A 27332-nucleotide genomic window follows, 5' to 3' on the forward strand; every position below is an offset into this window, starting at 1 on the left:
TGCCAGAGTACACTCTGTTGGAGCAACTGTTGATCCCGGATGAGTTGGGGGAGGGCAGGGTTGGAGATATATACGGGTGGTTGGGGGTGAAGGGTGTGGTGCAAGTGGTGAGGATCAAGAGTAAGTGGGAGGAGGAGGGAAATATGTTGGGGGCTATGGTGCGAGGCAGTGCGGAGGGTGAACTCAATCTCTGCCTGCACGAGGATGAGCTTCATTCCGTTCAAAGTGGTGCATAGAGTAGACATGACTCGGGCGATGAGAGTGGGCTCTTCCAGGAGGTGGCTGATGAGTGCGTGAAGTGTGGGCAGAGGCCAGCAAATCATGTGCATGTATTGTGGGTCTGCTAGAAAATGGAAAGATACTGGGAAGCAGTGATTGGGACGTTACCTAAGATAGTGGAGGTGGAGTTCAGGCCGGACCCAATGGTGGTGATCCTTTGGGTATTGGAAGTGCCGGGGCTTCTGGAGGGGCAGGGGGCTTATGTTGTGGCCTTCACTTCTCTAATTGCCCGGCGAAGGATCCTATTAAATTGGCGGTCGGATACGGGATGTATCCGCCGCCAGGGGGTGGCGGCCTGGCTTAGGGATTTGTAACACTTTCTCCAGTTGGAGAAGGTTAAGTTCGAGTTGAGGGGGGTCCGAGGAGGGCTTTGGGCTGCAGTGGGGGTTATAATGACACTGTTTGAGGAGTTGTTTGTCGCAGGAGGTGGTGGAAGAGGGGATGGGGAGGGAATAAAGGGGGGGAATTGTACAAACTGGGGACTGTGTTTTTATGGACTGTGTACTTTATATTTTGCTGTTGTCACATGTTTGGAATAAAATAACTTTTTTTTAAAAGATAGAGAACTGAAGCCCATGCAAAAACTCACTGCTGAAGTCACTACAGATCACGTGATGAATACATCAGCAGGGATGTATTCTTTGATGCGTAAAACCCCTTCCCCTTTACTTTAGAACAATGACAACGTCATAACATTTATAAACAGACCACTTATGTATTATCGTTATATATTGCTACATAATATATGTCTATATAAGATATTCTCTCAGGTGGACATCTATTCCTTTTGGGTTCTAATTGACGATCTCGAGCCTGGTTACTTGCGACTTTGGAAGTGTCCTCTGTTCCTTCAATAGATGGTACTTCCTGGGATGTTACCCATCTCTATAGGTATTGCAACGTCCTGCGAAAGTCCTCAGAAACAGAATCAGTGCTTGTCTCTGTGTACGGGCTCTGTTCTAAAGTATCTCTGTCGAAATTTTCCATGGGAAATACTTCAAGAAGTTTCAGCAATTTCACTTCATGAAACTTGTAACTGGTGAGTTTGACATCGCCAAACCCTTTAATCCGTCCGTACGGTGTATGATCTTGGGCCTGTCTTGCTAGGATCACAGCAGGCACCCATTTCTCGGGTGGTGCTGTAGCTTCTGGCTTGCGCTCGTTCTCCTTGATTGAATATTTGATTTTTAGAGTTCTGATCTCTCCGAGCTATATGTGCTTGTTGTTGTCATGTGACAACCTCCTGAAGTATCGGGTGGTATTAACAAATCAAACTGTGTTCGCAGTTTCCTCCTGAACAGCAGCACAGCATTGCTGCTGAAGTCCATGTTGTTGCTTGTGCAATGTTCCGATAAGACATTAAGAATTTGTTTACTCTTCTTGCCGATGTACCTTGGTCCTTCGGTGCCTTGATGGAATGTTTCAATGATTGACCAAATGTTCAGGCAACCCTTTGTTAAAAAAATACTTTTATTGGCTTTTTTTCTTGTAAATTTAGAGTACCCAATTATTTTTTCCAATTAAGGGGCAATTTAGCATGGCCAATCCACCTAGCCTGTACATCTTTGGGTTATGAGGGTGAGAACCACACAGACAGTGACCCAGGACAGGATCGAAGCCGGGAACTCGGCGCCATGAGGCAGCAGTGTTTATTGGCATTTTTGCACTTAATATTGTTATGGGCCAGAGTTTAGAGAACCCCAAAGTGTATCATGGCGTTCACCTGACCCACAACTTTTAATAGATTGTGGTATGGGGAGCAGAAGGCCCACTCTACAGATGTGGTACAGCAGAAATGGAAAAGTATTTTTTAAAGCAAAACAATGTTTATTCTATGAACTCAAGTTAACATTTTCAAAACATACAGTGAACATTTTAGCAACCATTAATTCAAATACAACCCCCAAAGAATACAACACTAAGTAATCCTTAAGCTGTCATTTTAACATCTATAAGACTTAAAAAAGAACTTTTAACAGAAGCACATCAGGTTAAAGTCACTACTGGGAGCAGTTGTTAGTTTTAAATCACCAAAGGATTGATTTACAGGTTTTAGATTCGAAAGAGAAACTAATACACATTTTGGCTGTGACTGCAGCTATCCAGCTCTGAAATCGAAACTAAAATGCACCCTGCAGCAAACAGCCTAAAATGAAAGTAAAACGCTGACAGACAGCCCAGCTCCACCCACTCTCTGACATCACTGCAGTAATAAATACACATTTCTTATAGATACTCTCACTACAGATATTTATATACACACACATTTGTAAACACCCATTTCTTAAAGGTACTCTCACATGACACCTCCCCGCAAAAAAAACCCATCAACTTCAAGATGGTTTCATTTTTCACCTTTTCACTATCCTTCAAGAAATGCACACAGTAAATATAAATTTTTGTTTAAAAAAAAACACGCAAACAGGTATAATAATATAGTCCATTTTTTTTTTGTTCTACCAACTGGAATCCTTCTCAATTGACATCTCTTTGAACAAGAAGGTCTTTGCATGATCCATCCATTTCTCTACGCCTCGGCATTTCTCTTTGAAGTCAGAGATTTTAGTTCAATCTGATCACAGAGTCCCTTGTAATTCTCCAACACAGGAGCATTGGTTATCACAGCTTTCAGGCAGTCAAATGCCTGTTGAAAATCCGCTGTCCACTGAAATTTTTGAAATTTCTTCAGCAAACCTATCAGTGGAGCAACCTGCTACAAAGGTTTTTCACAAATGTTCGATCAAATTCATTCATGCCAAGAAATCACATTATGTCCCTTCATCTTGAGGGTATTGCAAACTCCTTAATAACTGTTGGTTTCACATCCCGAATGACCATTCAACCCTGTCCGATTGTATGGCCAAGGACAGTGACTTGAGCTTCTTCAAAATCACTTTTGGCTAGGTTTATCACCAAACCCACCTCCTGAAGTCAATCGAATAACTCCATCAGATGTTTTAAATGTTCTGTCCATGTCTGGCTGAAAATTACCAGATCGTCGATGTATACCGCACAATTGGGTAATCCTGAAACAACTTTGTTAGTTAACCATTGAAATCTGGATGGGGCGTTTTCATGCCAAATGGCATAACTTTGAATTGGTATATACCATCTGGAGTCACAAAAACTGAAATATCCTTTGCCCTTTCGGATAAAGGTACCTGCCAGTAACCTTTAAGTAAATCCAGTTTGGAAATAAAAGCTGATTGTCCCACTTCCTCAATGCAATCCTCCAAACGTGGGATAGGATAAGAGTCCGTTCTTGTAACTGATGGTACCTAAACAGCCTGGTTTAGGTACCATCACGATGGGTGAGCTCCATTGGATACAACCCACTTCAATTGTGCCATTTTTAAGAATACTCTCATCTCTTTGTTAAACTGTGCCAATTTTAAAGGGTTAAGTCTATATGGATGTTGTTTGATTGGAACAGGATTTCCCACATTTACATCATGTATAGCCATTTTAGTACTTCCCAATTTATCTCTACAAACTTGCCCACGTGATATCAATAACTCTTTCAGGTCAGTCCGTTTTTCCTCTGGAAGGTAACTGAACAATTTATCCCAATTTTTAAGAACATCCGCGTTTTCCAATTTAATTTGAGGTATGTCAAATTCACAGTCATCTGGATTTGGTTCGTCACTTTGGTTAGAATCATAAAAAACCTCCTCCTTTTTCTCTCCTTCCCTTTCAAAGTACCTTTTCAGCATATTCATATGACACACTCGGTGAGTTTTCCTTCTATCTGGTGTTTGTACCACATAATTCACCTCACTTCATTTCCTTTCAATCTGATAAGGTCCACAAAACTTTGCTTTTAAAAGTTCACCTGCCACTGATAACAACACTAAAACTTTATCTCCACTGGCAAAACTATGAACTTTGGATTTTTTGTCCGCTACCCGTTTCATCACATTTTGTGCAACTTTTAAATGTTGTCGAGCCAATTCACCTGCTCTATTTAATCATTCCCTAAAATTTGACACGTAATCCAATAATGTAATTTCTGAATTCTCACTCACCAATTTTTCCTTAATCAATTTAAGTGGTCCTCTTACCTCATGACCAAAAATTAGTTCAAAAGGACTGAATTTGATTGACTTATTAGGTGCATCCCTAATTGCAAACAGTATGAATGGAATTCCTTTATCCCAATCCTCTGGATAATCTTGACAATAAGCCCTCAACATTATCTTTAATGTCTGATGCCACCTTTCTAATGCTCCCTGTGATTCTGGATGGTACGCAGTTGCTTTAAATTGTTTTATTTCGAAGCTATCCATAACTTCTTTGAATAGCCTTGAGGTAAAATTTGATGCTTGATCCGATTGTATTTCTGTGGGTAGTCCTTATCTAGTAAAGAATTTAAGTAACTCCTCTGAAATCTTTTTAGCTGTAATATTACGTACTGGAATGGCCTCTGGAAACCTAGTAGACACATCCATTATAGTCAAAAGATATTGATTCCCACTTTTTGTTTTAGGAAGCGGTCCTACGCAATCAATTAGGACCCCAGTGGACAGCACGGTGGCGCAGTGGGTTAGCCCTGCTGCCTCACGGCGCCGAGGTCCCAGGTTCAAATCCCAGCTCTGGGTCACTGTCCGTGTGGAGTTTGCACATTCTCCCCGTATTTGCTTGGGTTTCGCCCCCACAACCTAAAAATGTGCAGAGTAGGTGGATTGGCCACGCTAAATCACCCTTTAATTGGAAAAAATGAAGTGGGTACTCTAAATATATTTTTTTAAATTAGGACCCTTGTAAAACGTTCCTCAAATGCTGGAATGGGTATTAAGGGCGCTGGTTTTATCACTGCTTGAGGTTTCCCTATCACTTGACATGTGTGACCAGATTGATAAAATTTAACTCCACCTTTATGTAGTCCAGGTCAATAAAAATGTTTTTGGATTTTAGCTTGAGTTTTCCTCATTCCCAAATGACCTCCCACTGGTACCTCATGTGCAAATCGCAACACCTCCTTTCAATACCCTACGGCAATACCACTTAGAACATAGAACATAGAACATAGAACAGTACAGCACAGAACAGGCCCTTCGGCCCTCAATGTTGTGCCGAGCCATGATCACCCTACTCAAACCCACGTATCCACCCTATACCCGTAACCCAACAACCCCCCCCCCCTTAACCTTACTTTTATTAGGACACTACGGGCAATTTAGCATGGCCAATCCACCTAACCCGCACATCTTTGGACTGTGGGAGGAAACCGGAGCACCCGGAGGAAACCCACGCACACAGGGGGAGGACGTGCAGACTCCACACAGACAGTGACCCAGCCGGGAATCGAACCTGGGACCCTGGAGCTGTGAAGCATTGATGCTAACCACCATGCTACCCTGCTGCCCTTGATGAACTTCTGCCCACTTTTCATCCGCCTGCATATGTCAAGGTCTCCATTTTCTCATCAAGACATCACTTTTACGGGAATAACACTCTGGTATACACGCAGATTCCTCTTCTGTGTATGCTTTATGATACATCCGGTTTATTTCTACATCTTTCTGTTGTAACTCCGCCAATTTTCCTGAACTAAAAGTATCCGCCTCATCCTCCACCTGTTCTTGTTCTTTTTCAACCATCTGATCAAAAATCGTTTCTGATAATTGCACTTCAACTTCATCTTCACTCTTTGATTTCTCCTCTTGCCTTAACCTGTGACTTTGCGATCTTGTTACTATACAATCCGGAAAAATCCCAAGGTACACGTTGTTCAAAACTTCAGTTGTCTGATTTTCCACTGGCTTATCAACCACCGTAGACATCACTCCCACCTGTGATCCAGCTATATCATTACCCAAGATAAACTGTATTCCTGGACAAGAGATAGTTTCCCTATTACTCCTACTACCACTTCACCACTCTTCACTGGACTTTCCAACCTTACCTTATATAATGGAACACTACTCTTCTCACCCTGAATTCCACATATTACCACCTTTTCTGGCAATATTCTTCCCAAACTACATAACTCCTCATCTCTTACCATTAAAGATTGGCTAGCTCCCGTATCTCTGAAAATTGTGACTTATTTACCTGCTCCTCCTGATACACATGAATAAACTTTATCCACACAAGTAAATTCTTTAAAGAGATCTGGCACCTTCTTGTCAATCACCTCTTGATCAGGCTGTACAATCTTTTGCACTCCTTTGCTTCACTTGGGCTTTCCTTTACCACTTTAACAAACCCCACTGTCTTATCCTGTTTTACCACATCAGCCTTCCCAGTGCTTTTCTTCAACCACCAACACTGTGACTTTACATGGCCTAGTTTATTACAGTGAAAACATTGGAAATTTTTCATTTCTTTTCCACCATCCTAGATTTCCTTTTTAGTCTGAGGTACACTCACCTTATTATCTCCCATCAGATCACCTTTACTTTTATCACTTGAGTATTTCTCATGTTCCCAGTTTCTATGCCTCACAGGCTGAAACTGATGTCGGAAACCAAGCTTTGATTTATGAACTAATTCATAATCATCTGCAATTTCTGCTGCTAATCTCATAGTTTTAACCATCTGCTCTTCCACATAAGTTCTCACTACATCAGGAATTGAATTTTTAAACTCCTCCAAAAGTATAATTTCTCTAAGAGTTCATACGTTTGGTCTATTTTCAAAGTCCACCTATCAAAATTACTCTGTTTGAGCCTTTCAAACTCCAATGTATGTTTGACCAAATTCTTTCCTTAAATTTCTAAACCTTTGTCTGTAGGCTTCAGGCACTAGTTCAAATGCACCCAAGATTGATTTTTTCACCTCCTCATACGTCCCAGATACATCCTCCATTAGTGATGCAAACACTTCACTCGCCCTACCTACCAGCTTTGTTTGAAACAGTAATACCCACATGTCCTGTGGCAATTTCATTTGTTTAGCTACCTTCTCAAATGAAATGAAAAAAGGCTTCTACTTCCTTCTCATCAAACCTTGGCAATGCTTGGGCATATTTAAATAGATCCCCACCACGCATTCGACTTTGACGCTTTTCCTCACTATCCTCATCGCTATCCTCCAACTGTATGTTACCCTTTACGTCTGCCAATTTTGACTGACTGTCATGTTTCATGGCCATTTTCTGAAGTTCAAACTCTCTCTCTTTATCTTTTTCCCTGATCTGGATCCCCCTTTCTCTTTCTTTTTGTTCTGCTAGTGCTATTCTTTCTTTTCTCCTTCTCTCTCCTTTTCTGTTTCCTCTCTATCTCTTTCTCTTTCTTTTTTCGCTCTCTCTCTTTCTTTTTCCTCTCTTTCATATTCAAGCTGCTTTAATTCTTTCTCATGTTCCATTTGTTTAATTTGTAACTGAATTTTTGATATTTCCAATGAGTCAAACTGCATCTCAGGGAACTTTAAATGCTTAGCCACCGCCATAATTACCTCATCTTTTCGCATTTTGTCAGGTAATGTTAACTGCAATGTTTTTGACAAATCTAACAGTCTGTTTTTAGTCTCTGTCCGTAAGGTACTGTGTGTGACCGTCTCCACCACCCAAAACGTCAGAGCCTCTGAAAGAGCCATTGTCCACAACACACTCCCTAGTTAAACTAGAATACCACACCTGAAAAGCAACCACAATATACTCACCCCTCACTGTCTTTAAGTTCACTAAGCCAATCCAATAGATAGACTTTTATCCTGGACGAGCCCCCAATTTGTTATGGTCCAGAGTTTAGAGAACCCCAAAGTGTATCATAGAGTTCACCTGACCCACAGCTTTTAATAGATTGTGGTATGGGGAGCACACAGCCCACTCTACAGGTGTGCATAAATGGAAAAGTATTTTTAAAGCAAAACAATGTTTATTCTATGGACTCAAGTTAACTTTTTTAAAACATACAGTGAACATCTTAGCAACCATTAATTCAAATACAACCCCCAAAGAATACAACACTAAGTAATCCTTAAGCTGTCATTTTAACATCCATAAGGCTTAAAAAAAGAACTTTTCACAGAAGCACATCAGGTTAAATTCACTACTGAGAGCAGTTATTAGTTTTAAATCACCAAAGGATCGATTTACAGTTTTTAGATTACAGAGAGAGAGACTCATACACCTTATGGCTGTGACTGCAGCTATCCAGCTCTGAAAAAGAAAGTAAAACACACCCTGCAGCAAACAGCCTAAAACAAAAGTAAAAAGCCGACAGACAGCCCAGCTCCACCCACTCTCTGACATGACTGCATTAATAAACACCCATTTCTTAAAGTTACTCTCACTACAGATATTTAGAGACAGAGATATACAGCACAGAACAGGCCCTTTGGCCCACGATGTTGTGCCAAACTTTTGTCCTAGGTTAATCAAAGAATTTTGGACACTAAGGGCAATTTATCATGGCCAATCCACCCAACCTGCACATCTTTGGACTGTGGGAGGAAACCGGAGTACCCGGAGGAAACCCACACACACACGGGGAGGATGTGCAGACTCCACACAGACAGTGACCCAAGTCGAAATCGAACCTGGGACCCTGGAGCTGTGAAGCAATTGTGCTATCCACAATGCTACCGTGCTGCCCTTAAGAAGAAATTAATCTACACTCCATTATTCGACCCTAATCCATGTACCTATCCAATAGCCGCTTGAAGGTCCCTAACATTTCCGACTCAACTCCTTTCACAGGCAGTGCATTCCATGCCCCCACTACTCTCTGGGTAAAGAACCTACCTCTGACATCCCCTCTACATCTTCCACCATTTATCTTAAATCGATGTCCCCTTGTAATGGTTTGTTCCACCCGGGGAAAAAGTCTCTGACTGTCTACTCTATCTATTTCCCTGATCATCTTATAAACCTCTATCAAGTCGCCCGTCATCCTTCTCCGTTCTAATGAAAAAAGGCCTAACACCCTCAACCTTTCCTCGTAAGACCTACTCTCCATTCCAGGCAACATCCTGGTAAATCTCCTTTGCACCTTTTCCAAAGCTTCCACATCCTTCCTAAAATGAGGTGACCAGAACTGCACACAGTACTCCAAATGTGGCCTCACCAAGGTTTTGTACAGCTGCATCATCACCTCACGGCTCTTAAATTCAATCCCTCTGCTAATGAACGTGAGCACACTATAGGCCTTCTTCACAGCTCTATCCACTTGAGTGGCAACTTTCAAAGATCTATGAACATCAACCCCAAGATCTCTCTGCTCCTCTACATTGCCAAGAACCCTACCGTTAACCCTGTATTCCGCATTCATATTTGTCCTTCCAAATGGACAACCTCACACTTGTCAGGGTTAAACTCCATCTGCCACTTCTCAGCCCAGCTCTGCATCCTATCTATGTCTCTTTAAAGCCAACAACAGCCCTCCTCACTTATTATTATTTCTGCAATTAATAACAGGATCTATCTCCTGGTTTTGCTGGATGACCTAAATTTTGTAGCAACATAAAAGTATTACGCCGTACTGAACAGAGAAATGTTGCGAGCTTTAGGTCATTCGGCGTTTGATTTCATGTGAGAAACAATTGGAAAGTTTCCTCATATGAGTTCCAAGTCTCCCAGTATTCATTAAATGCATCCATGGCATCTATTTTTCCCACCTTTTTGGATCCCGGCTCCTCGGGGTTATATTTCAACTAAAATCCTCCCTTCAAATTCTTTTGGATGTATATTACAAGCGATCCCCTTATCTACACTGTAGCTTAGAATTTTTGTCCTTTCTGCTTTACTGTGTTTTGCCTCTTTCCCGAGTCGTGGTCTGTACAGAGTCGGGAGACTTCAGAATCCTGATTCGTGTGTTTAATTTCGCCATGATCGCGGTCTCTGCAACCCAGATCCTACACCTTCAAAGGCAAGCCAGTTAGTGAACTGCAGTTCTCATGGTTGTATTCGATTTTGTTTTCAAACCTTCAGCATCGGCAGCCTGCTTCGCCCGATGCGTGTGGGCCCGTCCGGTCCCGGGAATCTTACTCCGCTCTCAACGCTGTCTCCACCGATTTAGTCAACGATTTGTTTTTTTTTGTTCAGCAATTTGGTTTTCTTACCTCAATCCTCGTTGCCGGTTTTCTCTTTTGTTATATCTTTTAGTTTGCCGGAAAGAGAAATGGTATGGAGGTGCCCGCACTCAGGATTCTTAAAAAAAATACAATGAGGTTTTATTTAGGGATGTTGCTCACGCAGTCTAAGATGGAGAACTTGAGACTGTGCAAACATTCTCTGCTGATGTCACTACAAATCATGTGAAGCTTCACCAGCGAGTATGTATTCATTGATACACTCCATCAATGTGTAGTTAGTGTAACCACTAAATGAGGGGTGGGATTCTAAGCGCCAAATTCTCTGTCCTCGCTAGCAGTGGATGCGCGGCGAACTCACAACGGAGAATCCCAGCAGATAGAACATAGAACATACAGTACAGAAGCAGGCCATTCGGCCCATCGAGTCTGCACCGACCCGCTTAAGCCCTCACTTCCACCCTATCCCCATAATCCAATAACTCCTCATAACTTTTGTGGACACTAGGCAATTTAGCATGGCTGAGCTGATCCACCGAACCCGCACGTCTTTGGACGGTAGGAGGAAACCGGAGCACCCGGAGGAAACCCACGCAGACACGGGGAGAACGTGCAGACTCCACACAGACAGTGACCCAGCAGGGAATCGAAACTGGGACCCTGGCGCTGTGAAGCCACAGTGCTATCCACTGTGCTACCGTGCTGCCCTGATGTTTGTGAAGATGTGTGCAGGATTCCCAGGCAGCTGCTGTGAGGCTTTTGCCTTCAGCAGTTCACCGTACCTGCTCTCTCCGCATCTCAAAGCAAGCATACTAGCTGGCTGGCTTGAGACAAGGAATACCCATTTAAAGTGTGGCTGATGAGAACAGTGAGTACCCTAACCAATAAGGACCAAAAGTAATACGATACAAGCCACGTGACAACCAGAGCAAGCCATTGGCATGTTAAAGGTGCACTTGAGATTTTGGGACAAATCTGATCGTGTGACCTTTAATACAGCCTGTAGCGAATGTACATCATGTAATTCACACTGTATAGTATTGCGTTCCCACTGTATTGTGGGCTCTGTCTGTGAGCCGTTGCGCGGCTCTGCTCACAGGGGGAGATGAGGAGCTTGTACAGGGCTCCACCCTCGGCTCCGCCCATGGCCCCTCCCACTACCGGAAGTATAAGGTGCTGCAGCCTCGTGAGTCTGCCCTCAGTTCTTCTGGTCGCAGGCAGGCTCAGTTGTAAGTCTATTAAAGCCACAGTTTACTTCCTATCGTGTCTCGAGTGAATTGATGGTCACATCACAGCCCAACCAGGATCCCCAAAACAGTTATGTGTTCTGTGCTCTGCATTGCATTGCGCAGTTGTGAGATCTGGGCCTGCAGAGAGAATGAGATGCAGAATACAGAGCATCTTCGGACGATTCTAAGGAGAAAAATGAGGAAGCGGAGGAGGAGGCAGGACATGTAGAGACACGCACATTGACACCAAGGATGCTCTCATTATTACCAATTTCACTTAGGTTCCACCAATCCACCTATCGGACAGCCACTTGCAAGGGCCACTCCCTTCTCCCCTTACTCCAACACAAAGAGATCCTATGAATAAATAACCAGGCATTCCCTTTCCTTGCACCCACTGGCATCCATTCTTGTATTACCATTCAACACAAGCTTCAAGACTACTTACCACACAGAAACCAAAAGTCTTCAACTTTTAAAAATGGTGGAAAGGACTAACATTTTGGTGGCTCAAAAAATAAACAGACTTAACATTCTGTAAGTCACCCATACATATGTACAACTATCAATCTTTACTCTTCCTCTTCCAAGAATGTCTACATGGTGCAACTCCTGTGGTTTTCACAGGGCGAGAGACAGAATGCTTAGATCCCTGGATGAATGGAGATGAATGTGCAAGATTAGTTTGGTGGCTTGAGACAATACACTGGAGACTTCCAGCAATAACAAAGGGGGTTTATTAACAGTCAGCAACGGCAATCATACACAGGCACAGAGCAATGATGGTTAGGTCTTGACTTTCCAGCTCCAGCGTCCAAGTTGCCGGGACCCCTGCTCCCAGGGACCCATGCTTTCCCTGTATTGGTGGGGGTTCATATGCTCTTGAGCAAGGTGTTCAAGAAGCTCAATGCCAATATGATCTCCTGGAGTACTGGCGGTGGTGCCAAGTTCTTTGGCAAGGGGAATCATGTCAATGTGTCCACATTGGTGATTTGGGTGCCAGGCCTGCGTTGGAAAGTGTAGTTTAGGCCACTAGCAGCAAGGCCCACATTACACCCTGGTGGAGGCAATTGGGGTTATTGGCTTATCCTTCTCTCAAAAGACCCAACAGCAGCTTGTGGTTGGTTATTATTTTGAATCACTGTCCAGAAACGTATTGGTGGAACTTTTTAACACCAATGGTGATGTCTAGTCCCTCCTTCCTTTTCGATTTGGGCACAATTTTGCTCAGCTTCTGAGAGAGTCCTTGAGGCAAAGATAATTGGCCGCTCTGATCGTTCCTCCATCTCATCGGGCAGACCTGCCCCTATCCCATATGACGCCGTGCGTATGTGAGAACAATTGTCATCCCCGGGTTGAAATGGCCGCCTTATGCACTATAAATTCTATGATTCTATATTCCTATTGATTGGTCTGGTTTCAGCACGGGGACTATGGGGGCTGCCCACTTGGAAAACTGCAATGGTTTAATCATTCCCAGTTCTTCTAAATTGCTTTAGCTCAGCTTCGACCTTTTGATGCAGTGCATAAGGGACTGGTCTGGCCCTAAAAGAACTTCGGTGTCGAGTCTGGATTGACATAGATTTTGGCCTTTGCACCCTTGATCCGTCCTGACTCATTGTGTAACACGTCCTTGTATATTTGCAGGATGTCTTGAAAAACACTTTTCGAGCCAATTTAGTTTAATTGGCTGAAACCAGTCCCTTCCCATCAGGCTTGGTCTGTGTCCCTCTATGAAAATAGAAGGCAGCTGGGTCTCTTGTTCTTTGTAAGCTACTGGGGTACTGGTGGTCCCAAAGATTTTCAGCTGTTATGTTAACAGCTTGGCCACCAAGCCACCAAAATTTAGGGTCTGAGCCTTTGCTTGAATGAAGTCAAAAGACTGCTCCCCCACAGGCGTAACCAATGCCCCAGTATCCAACTCCATCCACAGGCGGAACCAATGCCCCAGTATCCAACTCCATCCACAGGCGTAACCAATGCCCCAGTATCCAACTCCATCCACAGGCGGAACCAATGCCCCAGTATCCAACCCCATCCACAGGCGTAACCAATGCCCCAGTATCCAACTCCATCCACAGGCGTAACCAATGCCCCAGTATCCAACTCCATCCACAGGCGGAACCAATGCCCCAGTATCCAACTCCATCCACAGGCGTAACCAATGCCCCAGTATCCAACTCCATCCACAGGCGTAACCAATGCCCCAGTATCCAACTCCATCCACAGGCGTAACCAATGCCCCAGTATCCAACTCCATCCACAGGCGTAACCAATGCCCCAGTATCCAACTCCATCCAGAGGCGTAACCAATGCCCCAGTATCCAACTCCATCCACAGGCGGAACCAATGCCCCAGTATCCAACTCCATCCACAGGCGTAACCAATGCCCCAGTATCCAACCCCATCCACAGGCGTAACCAATGCCCCAGTATCCAACTCCATCCACAGGCGGAACCAATGCCCCAGTAGCCAACTCCATTTTTTTGTGTCTTTTATTTTTTTAATTTATAAATTTTAGTGTACCCAATTCATTTTTTTCCAATTAAGGAGCAATTTAGAGTGGCCTATCCACCTATCCTGCACACCTTTGGGTTCCCGGGAGGGCAGCACGGTGGCACAGTGGTTAGCATTGCAGCCTCACAGCGACGAGGTGCCAGGTTCGATCCTGACTCTGGGTCACTGTTCATGTGGAGTTTGCACATTCTCCCCTATTTGCGTGGGTTTCGCCCCCCCCACAATCCAAAAGATGTGCAAGGTAGGTCCATTGGCCACGCTAAATTGCCCCTTAATTGGAAAAAAATGAATGGGGCACTCTAAATTTAGAAAAATAAAGTATTTGGGTTGTGGGGGCGATACCCACGCAAACATGGGGAGAATGTGCAAACACCACATGGACAATGACTTGGGGCTAAATCGAACCTGGGTGCTCAGCGCTGCGAGGCAGCAGTGCTAACCACTATGCTGCCCCTAGACCTCCATCTTCAAGAGCAGAATTATTTTGACTGGGGCTGTCTTATTTACTTTGACGATAGTCAATGGTACATGTGGTGTTCCTCCTCAAGCCCTTCTCCACTTGATTCAGCGGTGTCGTGGATTGCTGCTGCTGGTTTTTTTGCATTGGCACACCCGGCCTAATGCGGCAAAAAGCCTGGATATTGGGTCTTCGATTGCAAACAAAAGCAGACACGCTCACGACAATGGGAAGCTTCCTGTGGGTGGTCTCCCCCACATCAATAGCAATCCACCTCTGTCTTGGGCTGACTTTGATCCGGTCCCAAGGATCGTGCCTTGTTCTCTATTGCGCCTGTTAATCTCGCCGTACGCCTCATGGCCATACCGTCCCATGACTGATTACTTCCCCTTTTGGTACGCTGTGGAGCTTAAATGTATCTTTTTCACCGCACTCCATTGCCTGAGCTATCTTGTTCGCTTTGTTTAACGTGATTTAAGTTTCAGCCAGGAGTTTTTTCTGAATGCTGAAGTTGTTAATTCCGCACCTGGAGAGTCATGCAGCATATCACTGAGCAGTGCACCAAACTCACAATGCTCAGCCATTTATCGGATCTGGCTATGAAGGAAGAGATGGACTCCTCTGGGTCTCTAACGTGATGTGGAGATGCCGGCATTGGTCTGGGGTGGACACAGTGAGAAGTCTTACAACCAGGTTAAAGTCCAACAGGTTTGTTTCGAATCACAGGCTCTTGGAGCACTGCTCCTTCCTCAGGTGAATGAAGAGGTAGGTTCCAAAAACACATCTGGAGACAAAGCCAAAGATGCAAGACGATACTTTGAATGTGAGTCTTTGCAGGTAATTGAATATTTACAGGTCCAGACGGAGAACTGGAGAGAGGTTAAAGAAGGGTGAATTGTCCCAAGCAGGACAATTGATAGCATTTTGCAATCCCAGGCCAGCTGGTGGGGGATGAATGGAAAGCGACATGAATCCCAGGTCCCGGTTGAGGCCGTACTCATGTGTGCGGAACTTGGCGATCAGTTCCTGCTCGGCGATTCTGCGTTGTCGCGCGCCCTGAAGGCTGCCTTGGAGAACACTTACCCGGAGATCAGAGGCTGAATGCCTTTGACTGCTGAAGTGTTCCCAGACTGGAAGGGATCATTCCTGCCTGGTGGTTGTCGCGCGATGTCCGTTTATCCATTGTCGCATGGTCTCGCCAATATACCACATCGAGACATCCTTTCCTGCAGCGTATGAAGTAGACAACATTTGCCGAGTTGCACGAGTACATATCGCGTACCTGGTGGGTGGTGTTCTCACGTGTAATGGTGGTATCCATGTCGATGATCTGGCACGTCTTGCAGAGATTGCCATGGTAGGGTTGTGTGGTGTCGTGGTCGTTCTGAAGGCTGGGTAGTTTGCTGCAAACAATGGTCTGTTTGAGGTTGCGCGGTTGTTTGAAGCCAGGTAGTGGGGGGTGTGGGGATGGACTTGGCAACATGTTTGTCTTCATCGATGACGCGTTGAAGGCTGCGAAGAAGATGCCGTAGTTTCTCCGCTCCAGAGAATACTGGACAACGAAGGCCACTCTGTCGGTTATGTCCTGTGTTTGTCGTCTGAAGAGGTCAGTGCGTTTTTTTGCGTTGGCGCATTGGAACTGTCGATCGATGAGCCGAGCATCATATCCCATTCTTACGAGGGCATCTTTCAGCGTCTGTAGAAGTCTGTTATGTTCCTCCTCGTCTGAGCAGATCCTGTGTATAATGAGAGCTTGTCCATAGGGGATGGCTTCTTTAATGTGGTTAGGGTGGAAGCTGGAGAAGTGGAGCATCGTGAGGTTATCTGTGGGCTTGCGGTAAAGCAAAGTGCTGAGATGACCGTCCTTGATGGAAATGAGGCTATGACAGGTGAGGACCTTGAGAGGATTGTATCACTAAGGAGTGATCCTTGTAACAGGATCCTTGTAACAGGAAGTAACAGTGGTTAGCACATTTGCTTCACAGTGCCAGGGCCCCAGGTTCAATTCCCGTTTAAATCAGTGAGGGATATGTTTGATGGTAGCATCACACTGGAGGTGTTAGAAATGGATGATTCATGAATATGGATGCTGTTGGGGGAAAAGGAGCCCTATCATTGTTCTGGGAGGGAGGGAAAGGTGTGAGAGCATAAGTATGTGAAATAGATTGGCCGTGTAAAGGGCACTGACAACTATTGTGGGGATAAATCCTCAGTTAAAGAAAAAGGAAAACATATTGGAAGCAGTAGTATGGGGGGAACACAGTGGTTAGCACCGCTGCCTCACAGGGCCAGGCTCGATTCCAGCCTCAGGCGACTGTGCATGTGGAGTTTGCATTTCTCCCCGTGTCTCTGTGGATTTCGTTCGGGTGCTTCGGTCTCCTTCCACTGTCCAAAGATGTGCAGGTTCGGTGGATTAGCTGTGATCAATTGCCCCTTAGTGCCTAAAGATGTGCAGGTTAGGTTGGTTACGGGGATAGGGCAGGAGTGGGCCTAGGTAGGGTGGTCTTTCAGAGGGTGGGTGCAGACCTGATGGGCCGAATGGGCTCCTTCAACATTATAGGGATTCTATCATTCTAAAGAGGAAAGCAGGAGAATGGAACAGAACCTTTCCAGAAAGCAGGATATGAGGAAAGGTAGATGTGGGAGTTAGGGGGCTCATTGTGAATTTAGTTTGATAGCCAATCACCTGAAACAGTGAGAGAAGACAAGGAAGAGAGGGGAAGAGTTGGTGATGGACCAAGTGAAGGAAAGAGAAGAATGGAATTGGAAATCAACTCGACAAAATTTCCCAGTTCAGCATGAGTGCAGGAAATAGCTCGGACACGTCATCAATCTTCAGGAAAAAGAAGGGAGAATCATAGAATTTTACAGCACAAAAAGAGGCCATTCAGCACACCGGGTCTGCAGCGGCTCCCAAAAGAGCGACCTAGCTAGTCCCATTCCCCTGTCCTATTTCCATATCCCTCTACATTCATCACTTTCAAATATATATCCAGCTCTCTTTTGAAACCTCCTATGGAATCCGCCTCTACCACTCTCCCAGGCAGTGGATTCCAAATCCCAATTACTCTTTAAGTAAAGAAATTTTGCCTCAATAAAGTCACCTCTTAATCTTCCTGCTCCAAGGAGAATAAGCCCCAATTTCTCTAATCTTTCCTTACATCTAAAATTCCTCTGGTAATGGGCAGCACGGGTAGCATGGTGGTTAGCATAAATGCTTCACAGCTCCAGGGTCCCAGGTTTGATTCCCGGCTGGGTCACTGTCTGTGCGGAGTCTGCACGTCCTCCCCGTGTGTGCGTGGGTTTCCTCCGGGTACTCCGGTTTCCTCCCACAGTCCAAAGATGTGCGGTTTAGGTGGATTGGCCATGCTAAATTGCCCGTAGTGTCCTAAAAAAGTAAGGTTAAGGTGGGGGGGGTTGTTGGGTTACGGGTATAGGGTAGATACGTGGGTTTGAGTAGGGCAGGGGTGGGCAAACTACGGCCCGCAGGCCGCATGCGGCCCGCCAAAGGTCTTTATGCGGCCCACCAAGATCAAGTCATCAAAAAAAAAGAAAATTTAAAAAAAAAAAATTTTTTTTTTGTAAGGTTAATGGGGGGGCTGTTGGGTTACTGGTATAGGGTGGATACGTTGACTTGAGTAGGGTGATCATTGCTCGGCACAACATCGAGGGCCGAAGGGCCTGTTCTGTGCTGTACTGTTCTATGTTCTATATGAGGCGCCCAGAATCATAACCGGGTGAAGCGCCATTTTTGAAAAGTAGAGAAAAAGAGGGCTAAAGACAGGATGCCACCGGGGAAGCGCTGAGGTATATGCCGCACGCTAATTGGTTACAACTGGGACTATTAATTAATATACTATGCGGCCCTTTAAAATTGTGAATTTCTGAATGCGGCCCTTGCACGGAAAAGTTTGCCCACCCCTGGAGTAGGGTGATCATTGCTCGGCACAACATCGAGGGCCGAAGGGCCTGTTCTGTGCTGTACTGTTCTATGTTCTATGTTCTATGGTATCATTCCAGTAAATCTCCTCTGCACGTTCTCTGGGGCGGCATGGTCACACAGTGGTTAGCACAGTTGCTTCACAACGCCAAAGTCCCAGTTTCAATTCCCGGCTTGGGTCACTGTCTGTGTGGAGTCTGCACGTACTCCCCGTGTCTGTGTGGGTTTCCTCCGGGTGCTCCGGTTTCCTCCCTCAAGCCCCGAAAGACGTGCTTGTTTGGTGAATTGGACATTCTGAATTCTCCCCCAGTGTACCCGAACAGGCACCGGAATGTGGCCACTAGGAGATTTTCACAGTAACCTCATTGCAGAGTTACTGTAATCCGACTTGTGATAATAATAAAGATTATTATTATTTAGGACTTCAACATCCTTCCTTAAATAAGGTGCCCAGAACTGAACACAATACTCCAAATGTGGTCTGACCAGTGATTTGTAGAGGTGCAGCATCACTTCCTTGCTTTTATACTCTATGCCTCTATTTATTATAATAATAATCTTTATTATTGTCACAAGTAGGCTTATTGAAAAACCCAAGGATGCCAAAAGCCTTCTTTTAAAAAAAAATATTTTTCACTCTCCTTTTTCACATTTTCTCACAAATCTACACCCAACAATAAACAACAATCAGCAATTAATGTAATGTCAATCCCATATCAATAACAACGATCCCATCCTCCCACCAAACCCCCAAACATTAGCCAGCATGCTAACATAAATAAATGACAAAAAGGAATCAGGAATCATCCATAGTCACCATTAACACATACAGTCCTCCCAGCCCCCCCGCCCCCCCCCCCCCCTCAATGTTCGATGTGATCCAATTCTCGAAAGTGCATAATGACTAACGCCCATGAATTGTAGAAGCCCTCCATCCTTCCCCTCAGTTCAAATTTGACCTTCTCAAGCGTTAAGAATTCCAGCAGGTCCCCCCGCCACGCCAGGGCACAGGGTGGAGAGGTTGATCTCCATCCCAACAGGATCCACCTTTGGGCGATCAACGAGGCAAAGGCCACAACATCTGCCTCCACGCCCGTTTCCAACCCTGACTGGTCCGACACTCTGAATATGGCCTCCCGAGGGCCCGGGTCCAGTTTCACGTGCACCACTTTAGAGATAACGCTAAACACCTCCTTCCAGTAATCCTCCAGCTTTGGACAGGACCAAAATATATGAACATGGTTTGCGCCGCCTCCCCCCCGGCAACGCTCACACACATCTTCTACCCCCTCAAAGAGCCGGATCATCCTCGCCCTTGTAAGATGCACGAGGTAGAGGCGTTCACCCTCCGGAGCACCTCCGGAGCACCTCACACCAAAACCCCTCCTCCATACCCTCTCCCAACTCTTCCTCCCACTTTGCCTTGATCCCTTCTAGCGGCGCCTTCTCCTCCTCCAAAATAGCTCTGTAAACCGCCGATACTATCCCCTTCTCCAGTCCCCCTGTTGTCAGCACTTCCTCCAGCAATGTGGAAGCCGGCTCTACTGGGAAGCTCTGTATCTCCTTTCTGGCACAGTCTTGAACCTGCATGTATCTAAATATTTCCCCCTGCACCAGCCCATACTTCGTTCCCGGCTCCTTTAATCTTACAAACCGACCCCCAAGAGAAATAAATCTTTTAGTGTACTAATTCCTTTCTTCTCCCATCTCCGAAAATTTCCATCCCACTTCCCTGGCTCAAATCTACGGTTCCCCCGAAACGGCATTTCCCTTGACTGTCCCCAACCCAAAGTGCTGTCAAAACTGCCTCCAAATTCTCAACAAAGCTATTACTACCGGACTCCCTGAGTATCTCCCCAGGGCCATCGGGAGTGGCGCTGTCACTAGCGCCTTCAATCCCGTCCCCCTACACAAACTCCCTTCCATTCGGACCCATTGGGAGTCAATCCCTCTGACCCAGCTCCGTACCTTCTCCACATTCGCCGCCCAGTAATAATACATCAGGTTCGGAAGACCCAAACCCCCTGCCTACCTTCCTCTCTGTAGTAGCACCTTTTTAATTCTGGCCACCTTCCCTCCCCATATGAATGAGGTCATCATCCCTTCATACTCTCTAAAAAACGCCTTTGGCAGGAAAATCGGCAGGGATTGAAAAATAAACAGGAATCGCAGCAGCACATTCATTTTAACCGCCTGTACCTGACCTGCTAATTACAGATGGAGACCACCCCACCTTGCCAGTTCCCTACCAAACTAGAAATGTTGTACCTACGGAGCCCCTCCCCCCCCAATCTCAAACAACCTGCACCCCCAGGTATCTAAAGTGAGTCCCTGCCTTACGGAATGTCAGCCCCCCCACCCACCCCTGGCCGAGGCACCACAAAATATTCACTCTTGTCCAGATTTAATTTGTACCCCGAGAAAGCCCCAAATATCCAAAGCAGCTCCAGTATTCCCCTATTGACACACTCTGTTCTGACACTATAATAACATGTCATCGGCATATAAGGACACCTATGCTCTATCCCGCCCCGTACTATCCCTTTCCACGCCCCCGAACTTCTTAATGAATGGCCAATGGCTCAATCGCGAGTGCGAACAGCAGGGGGGACATAGGACATCCCTGCCTAGTCCCACGGTGGAGAGGAAAGTATTCTGAACTGATGTTATTAGTGTGGACACTAGCCCTCGGCTCCTTACGTAATAACTTTAACCAGTCCACAAATCTTGGTCCAATCCCAAACCACTTCAGAACTGCCATCAAGTATCCCCATTCTTCCCGGTCGAACGCCTTCTCAGCATCCAATGCCACAACCACCTGTTTCCTCCCCCTCTGCCGGTACCAGAACCACTTTCAATACCCTCCTAATGTTCGAATAGAGCTGCCCCCCTCTCACAAACCCCATCTGATCCTCACCTATCACCTTTGGGAGGCACTCCTCTAGCCTACCTGCCACCACCTTCACCAATATCTTTGCGTCCACGTTTAAAAGTGATGTGGGCCTAGACGACTCACACTCTGTTGGATCCTTATCTTTCTTAAGTAACAGGGAAATCGATGCCTGCCCCAAAGTTTGTGGAAACACTCTTTTCCCTATCGCCTACTCAAACATCCCCACCATTTTTGAATTTTTTATAATATTCCACCGGAAACCCATCCGGCCCTGCCACCTTCCCCGACTGCATCCTCCCAATCGCATCTTTTATCTCCTGCTCCATTATTGCCCCTTCTAATGTAGTCCTGTCGCCCTCCCCTAACTTCAGGTACTCCAGTCCATCTAGAAATTCCTCCCCCACGTGGCTCTGACCTGTACAACCTCTCATAGAATTCCTTAAGGACCTTGTTAATCTGATCTGGAGCTACCACCAACTTCCCTGCCATGTCCTGTACCTGGACAATTTCCCTTGCCGCAGCTTCCCTATGGTGCTGACCTGCCAACATACAGCCTGCCTTCTCTCCATGCTCGTAAACTGCCCCCCTTGCTCGCCTCAATTGGTGTACCGCCAATCGGTCAAAGCTCACCCGGAGTTCCTTCCTCTTTTCCAACTGCGCTGGGTCCCTATCTTCTGCATATCTCCTGTCTACCTCCAGCATCTCATCTATTACCCTCTGATGTTCCAACCTCTCCTCTTTGTCTAGCTTAGCCTTGAACGAGATCACCTCACCCCTCACCACCACCTTTAAAGCCTCCCAGACAACCGCCTTTGACACCTCACCCGTGCAGTTAAAACCTACATATTCCTCGATTACATTTTCAATTTGTCACAGAACCCTCGGTCCACCAACAGTCCTGCATCTAACATCTAACCTGGTCTCTGTATCATCCCCTTCTCCAGTACCATATCCACCCAATGCGGAGCATGATCTCTGTCATGATATGCACTCGTGCACATGAGATACAGACAGGCAATGACAGACACCCAGTACAGCCAATCAACACACAGGATAGAACACAACCAATCACCAGGCAGAACACTAGAAGGTGGTCTCCCACTATAAAACACACGAGGCATCAACACTTTGCCTCTTTCCACTGGTGACAACTCTAGTGACAGTTAGGGTGCAGCAGGGTAGCATAGTGGTTAGCACAATTGTTTCACAGTGCCAGGGTCCCAGGTTCGATTCCCGGCTTGGGTCACTGTCTGTGCAGAGTCTGCACGTTCTCCCCGTGTCTGCATGGAGTTTCTCCGGGATCTCCGGTTTCCTCCCACAGTCCAAATATATGCAGGTTAGGTGGATTGGCCATGATAAATTGCCCTTAGCGTCCAAAATTGCCCTTAGTGTTGGGTGGGGTTGCTTGGTTACAGGGATAGGGTGGAGGTGTAGGTTTGGATAGGATGCTCTTTCCAGGAGCCGGTGCAGGGGGTGGCTTCGGTGGGGACTGGGGTCACTGGTAGGGGGTGGTGAGGCTGATTACAGGGGGGTAGTTTTTGGCACTAATCTTTTACCATTAATATGTCTGAAGATCAGTTTACTATTTGTTTTAGTGCAACCTGCCATCCTTTCCTCATGCTTCCTCTTAGCCTTCCTTATTCCAACCTCAACCTCTGTCCTCCATTTGAGATACTCTCCCTGATTTCCATTGCTTTTATTTTTCTGACATGCATCTATTTTCTTCCTTATTTTATCATTGATATTCTTAGTCATCCAGGGTACTCTAGCTTTGGATACCTTGTCTTTATTTCTCATAGGTACATACCTAGCTTGCATCCTATTCATCTCTCCTTTGAAAGTCTGCCATTATTCATCCACTGTCTTATCTACCAAAATGTGTTTCCTGCTCCAGTTCAACTTTTAGACCCCTAAAATGTATTCTTATCCAGTCTGGGATCTTAATCTGCGACTGTTTTTTATCCTTTTCCAACTTGATACTGAACCTTATTATATTATGATCGCTATTTCCCAACTGCTCCCCATTCTGACGTTCTTCACCTGGCCTGCCACATTTCCCAGGACCAGATCCAGCACACTTCCTCCCTGCTAGGACTTGAAGTGTACTGTTCCAGAAAGTTCTCCTGCATATACTGCAGAAAATTCTCCCCTCCTGTGCCCCAAACTCAACCCTTCTCCCAGTCTACCTTAGGGCAACTGAAATCCCCAACTATCACAACCCTACTTGTCCTTCGGATTCCCATAATCAGCCTACAAATGCTCTCTTCTACTTTGTCCCCACTATTTAGAGGTCTATAGTAAATACCAGACATGGTCACCGTTCCCTTCCTCCCTTCCTCCCTTCCCCCCCAACCATATAGATTCTAATTCAGGAACTGCATCTCGTTCAAGGGCTAAGATACTGTCTTGGACCAAGACTGCCACCCTTCCCTCCTTTTACCCACCCTGTTTCTACTAAAAACCTCCTATTCCGGATGTTAATTACCCAGTCCTATTCTGACTTGAGCCATGTTTCTATCAATGCTACTATGTCATATACCCCAGAGAAATTTCTGTTTCCAGTTCCCCAATTTTGAGAGGGAGCAGGCGAGAGTAGGCCTAGAATAAGGAATGTTCTATACATCCGACTAAAAAGAAGCATAACTAGGACACAGGAGATCTTGTGGTGCATTTGGTAGCACCCCTGCCTCTGACACAGGAATCTCACTCCAGGGACTTCTTGGCCAAGGAAGGTGCCTTCATTTTTAAAAATAAATTTAGTGTACCCAATTCATTTTTTCCAATTCAGGGGCAATTTAGCTTGGCTGATCCACCTACCCAGAACACCTTTGGGTTGTGGGGGCGAAAGCCACACAATCACGGGGAGAACGTGCAATCTCCACACGGACAGTGACCCAGAGCTGGGATCGAACCCGGGACCTCGGCGCCATGAGTTGCAATGCTAGCCAGTATGCCATCGTGCTGCCCCTGGATGGTGCCTTCATAACGTGGCCAAACAGGTTGAGGAAAAACTTCTAAATCCTTCCAAAATATGCTAATGGTGGGCGGCATGAGCAGGAGACATTCCTGGTCAGCGGTGTGGTGGTAAGAAATTGGAGCCTTTACCATCACTATCCAATAGCTCCAGGTTACAACATACATGTACAAGTGTACGTTGCCACAGAAAGTCGGACTGGTTGGCGAGAGGGGGGGGGCAGGTTATTTAAGTTGGCTGTATGGCTGATGTGGATCAGATTGCTGCTAACAGCATGGTCTCTATCCACTTTCTGCCTGGCTGGATTTGGGGCCTGCCTCTTTGCCCTTACAGTGGTGGAGATCCATGGATTGGACTTCCCTTTGGACAGATGACCAAAGAAGTAGAAGAACTTACTGGCTAACATTATAAGTGAGAGGACTTGATGGAGAAGTTGTTTAATGTGCGATCAGCCAGGTGGAAGAGGGTGGGAGTGGATGGGGGCTAGATGCACTTCCATCCAAGGAAGAAGTGAGCTGCTCTCAGGCCATCCTGGTTAGGGATGGAAGAGTAGAGGGATTAGACATCCATCGTGAAATGGAGATGGTTAGTGCCAAGAAGTTGGAAAATGTTGAAGTGACAGAGCACTATGGATGGAGGTGGTGAGAAACTGGACAAGGGGTGGAAAATAGAGTTGAGATTGGAAGATTGGACGCCACTGTGGCACAAGGATTAGCACTGGCCCCTCACAACACCAGGGACCCAGGTTCATTTGCGAGGGATCGGGCCTAGGTAGGGTGCTCTTTCAGAGGGTGAGGACAGATTTGATAGGCTGAATGGCCTTCTTCTGCACTGCAGGGATTCTATGATTCTATGAAAGCAGTTCAGTGGGACAGGCTGAAATGATAGGTCTACCAGGCTAGTCCTGTTTGTGGACCTTGGGAAGGAGGTAGAAGCAGGGTGTTAGGAGTTGAGTAACTAGGCAGATGGAGCTTATGTGGGGACTCCTGGCCTAAGAAATAGCAGTGGATATAAGTACAACAGAAGTGGCACGGTAGCACAGTGGGTCGATCTGTTGCTTCACAGCTCCTGGGTTCCAGGTTCGACTCCTGGCTTGGGTCACTGTCTGTGTGGAGTCTACACGTTCTCCCTGTGTCAGAATGAGGTTACTGGGTTACAGGGTAGGGTGGAAGTGTGGGCTTTGGTAGGGTGCTCTTTCCAAGGGCCGGTGCAGAATCGATGGGCCAAATAGCCTCCTTCTGCACTTTAAATTCTATGATTTTTTTTTAAAAAAAATTTTCTTTCAAGTTTTCAGAGTACCCAATTATATTCTTTTCCAATTAAGGGGCACTTTTTATTATGGCCAATCCACCTACCCTGCACATATTTGTGTTTGTGAGGATGAGACCCACGCAGTTATGGGGAGAATGTGCAAACACCTCACGGACAGTCACCTGGGGCCGGGATCGAACCTGGATCTTCAATGCCGTGAGACAGCAGTGCTAACCACTGTGCCACCGTGCTGCCCCTGTAAATTCTATGATACGAGCTCAGAGAGATGTCAAGCTTGAAATTAATTGAAGTGAGAGTGTAAGGAGATGAAGCTAAGGCTTTGCGAAGGATAAATTACTCAGGGTCAGAGAGGGAAAGGTCAGAAGATACCTCCACCAAAGAACAGGCACTTACATAAGAACATAAGAACTAGGAGCAGGAGTAGGCCATCTGGCCCCTCGAGCCTGCTCCGCCATTCAATGAGATCATGGCTGATCTTTTGTGGACTCAGCTCCACTTTCCGGCCCAAACACCATAACCCTTAATCTCTTTTTTCTTCAAAAAACAATCTATCTTTACCTTAAAAACATTTAATGAAGGAGCCTCAGCTGCTTCACTGGGCAAGGAATTCCATAGATTCACAACCCTTTGGGTGAAGAAGTTCCTTCTCAACTCAGTCCTAAATCTACTTCCCCTTATTTTGAGGCTAAGCCCCCTAGTTCTGCTTTCACCCGCCAGTGGAAATAACCTGCCCGCATCTATCCTATCTATTCCCTTCATAATTTTAAATGTTTCGATAAGATCCCCCCTCATCCTTCTAAATTCCAACGAGTACAGTCCCAATCTACTCAACCTCTCCTCGTAATCCAACCCCTTCAGCTCTGGGATTAACCTCGTGAATCTCCTCTGCACACCCTCCAGCGCCAGTACGTCCTTTCTCAAGTAAGGAGACCAAAACTGAACACAATACTCCAGGTATAGCCTCACTAACACCTTATACAATTGCAACATAACCTCCCTAGTCTTAAACTCCATCCCTCTAGCAATGAAGGACACAATTCCATTTGCCTTCTTAATCACCTGTTGCACCTGTAAACCAACTTTCTGTGACTCATGCACTAGCACACCCAGGTCTCTCTGCACAGCAGCATGCTTTAACATTTTATTGTTTAAATAATAATCCCGTTTGCTGTTATTCCTACCAAAATGGATAACCTCACATTTGCCAACATTGTATTCCATTTGCCAGATCCTAGCCCATTCACTTAACCTATCCAAATCCCTCTGCAGACTTCCAGTATCCTCTGCACTTTTCGCTTTACCACTCATCTTAGTGTCATCTGCAAACCTGGACACATTGCCCTTGGTCCCCAACTCCAAAGCATCTATGTAGATTGTGAACAATTGTGGGCCCAACACGGATCCCTGAGGGACACCACTAGCTACTGATCGCCAACCAGAGAAGCACCCATTAATCCCCACTCTTTGCTTTCTATTAATTAACCAATCCTCTATCCATGCTACTACTTTACCCTTAATGCCATGCATCTTTATCTTATGCAGCAGCCTTTTGTGTGGCACCGTACCAGCCTCCCCGGACAGGTGCCGGAATGTGGCGACTAGGGGCTTTTCACAGTAACTTCATTGAAGCCTACTCGTGACAATAAGCGATTTTCATTTCATTTCATTTCATTTCACCTTGTCAAAAGCTTTCTGGAAATCCAGATATACCACATCCATTGGCTCCCCGTTATCCACTTACAGAGTGGGCCAACTGATCTTACCACATTCTAGATTGTTCTATGAATCGCTGTGAC

The sequence above is a fragment of the Scyliorhinus canicula genome, chromosome 5 (genome assembly GCF_902713615.1).
Source record: "Scyliorhinus canicula chromosome 5, sScyCan1.1, whole genome shotgun sequence".
Taxonomy (NCBI): Eukaryota; Metazoa; Chordata; class Chondrichthyes; order Carcharhiniformes; family Scyliorhinidae; genus Scyliorhinus; species Scyliorhinus canicula.